Source organism: Sinocyclocheilus anshuiensis, unplaced genomic scaffold (genome assembly GCF_001515605.1).
Source record: "Sinocyclocheilus anshuiensis isolate Anshui unplaced genomic scaffold, SAMN03320099.WGS_v1.1 scaffold637, whole genome shotgun sequence".
Taxonomy (NCBI): domain Eukaryota; kingdom Metazoa; phylum Chordata; class Actinopteri; order Cypriniformes; family Cyprinidae; genus Sinocyclocheilus; species Sinocyclocheilus anshuiensis.
In genome coordinates, this window is record NW_015539816.1 from 1,250,800 (window position 1) to 1,253,034 (window position 2,235).

General features: G+C 33.0%; 1 protein-coding gene across 1 annotated transcript in view; it reads right to left on the reverse strand.

Annotated features, from left to right (window-relative positions):
- LOC107683980 (serine/threonine-protein kinase Nek1-like) overlaps positions 1 to 923 on the reverse strand; it is a 38,318-nt gene extending 37,395 nt beyond the window's left edge. Inside the window, exon 1 of the mRNA XM_016480086.1 lies at positions 846 to 923. The gene's annotated coding sequence lies outside the window, so the exon portion shown is untranslated. The remainder of the gene's footprint in view (positions 1 to 845) is intronic.
- Positions 924 to 2,235: the final 1,312 nt, after the last annotated feature.

The window sequence follows — 2,235 nt, forward strand, 5'->3', positions numbered from 1 at the left end:
AGGAATTATTAAACCGACTCGAGCGGAGCACCTCCTGATGAGTGAAAGGTTAATATTTTTCCACGCAGAATCCAGCTGCATGCTGGGAATCACTATAACTAATAAATGACTAAATAAATAAATAAATAACTGCCACCTGGCCTAGATGAGGCAAACATATACATGCATTTTTAGACAAACTAGTAGGACACTAAAATAAAAACAAATTAAGCCTAAAAGCAATAGAGCCTTGGACGAATGCAAAAACTGAGCCAAACTAAAAGCAAAAGCCAGACAGTGTACAAGAGCTTATGAATTAAATATGACATGTCAGGAGGAATTACCCACCACTCTTTAAAAGAGGTAAGAGGGGTACAAAAGGAGAGAGGTTAAAAGAAAGAATCAGAGATGGAGAGGGACCTTAAGACAGCAATAAATTAGACTAACAATCTGATGAAAGCTATGTTGTCCAATAATACTGAATCACAAAACTGACAATACATAGAAACTTACAAGCTCTACATTACAAATAACAGACCATGGATTGACTTACACGGTCTAATATCTACAACATTAGTTCTTTACAAACAAGATTTGTTACGCTGCTTTATGTTATACGGATAAAAGCATCATCACATGAACATTGCGTTGCAAAGTTTGAAAAGCATCAGCTGATGTCTAATTTAGCGGGGCCTTGAACGGGTCTGCCCAAACTAATGATAGTACGCTACTTAAATACACGCTAATGAAAACCGCGAAAAGAAATTACCAGTCTTATTGGCATCCCGCGAAATGACACTGACATGCACTTTAAATCAGAATTCTGCGATATATTGCATTATTTTGCAAATACAATCAGTTCTTACCTTCTATATTCAGAATAATCAGCGAACATTGGCAGCATCAGGGAAGCTCACATGAAGATTTTCTGATGTGGGCGGTCTCATGTGGGAAGACTGCACACGCTGACTGAGAGGAGCGATTTGATTGGTCCGCGCTCATGTCGAGTCTCAGGTGATAGGGTGAAAAACATGTCAGTCAATACCCATAGCCGTTAGTTTGTCTGTCAATGTTTGGTGCAAAATTCCCGCCTAGCAACCGTCACCGGTTGGTACACGGTCATGGAGCCACTACAAAAAACATGTCAGTCAATACCCATAGCCGTTAGGTTTGTCTGTCAATGTTTGGTGCAAAATTCCCGCCTAGCAACCGTCACCGGTTGGTACACGGTCATGGAGCCACTACAGAGAATCTTTGGCCAGTATCCGCTTTCCTACTGAAGAGCTTTTGAAAATGAAAAGACGAAAGGATTAACGGATTCTGGCACTGCATTTGTGAAGTACAAAGCATTTTTTTGTATGTTTTTTTTTTTTTTAGAAAAAGTACCAAAAAAAACATTTAAATTAAAAATATATATTACGTATATAATTTATTACTGATATTTATTTTTAAATGTATTATTTATATTAGTATTTATAATAATAATTATTATTATTTTATTTTAGATACTTATATAGATACTTATTTTTATTCCATATATTTTCAAATTATTTATTTATTAAATATTTTTTTAATTTGAATAATTTTCATATTTTACAAATTTGTCTTATTTGTCCATGTTTTGAGATTTTGTAAACTTACTATTTTATCATTACAGCCTCTGTTGTTCAGAAGCAAAAACAATCTCGAAGGTTTTTTTTTCTATAAAAGTATTTTGCTGCATTCTGGTTCCAAGGAATAAAGTGATGCGCAGAAACGTCCACTTTTGGTATGGCAAGATGTCTTAAAATGTATTAATTTTTTTAACATTTAAACTTAGATCACATTATTATATTACCTTTTGACTTTATGAATACACATAAATGACAGCTTAAGGATTTTTTTATATTTTTTGTGCATTTATTTAAAGACCACACGTACCATTTTTTGTCATTGGTGTTACCTTAATTCTTTGGCAATTTTAAAGGTTTTTACGAAATATTATTTCTCAATTCTTTTAGTACATGTAGTCAGAGTTACAGAAAAATAACGATAATGCAAAAAATAAGGAGACTATGTTTTATTTATTTTAATCAGGTTTGTTAAAAGTGTGATTAAATGATGTTAGTTCATTTGCGCAACCATGTATTTGCTATAACAATCAAAATATTTGTAAAAAATGTTATAAACAAGTAATGATGCAATCCTTTATATCTTAACTCTTGAGTGAAGCAGAATTCAATGGATGTAAAATTATTATCATGTCACATGTGATGC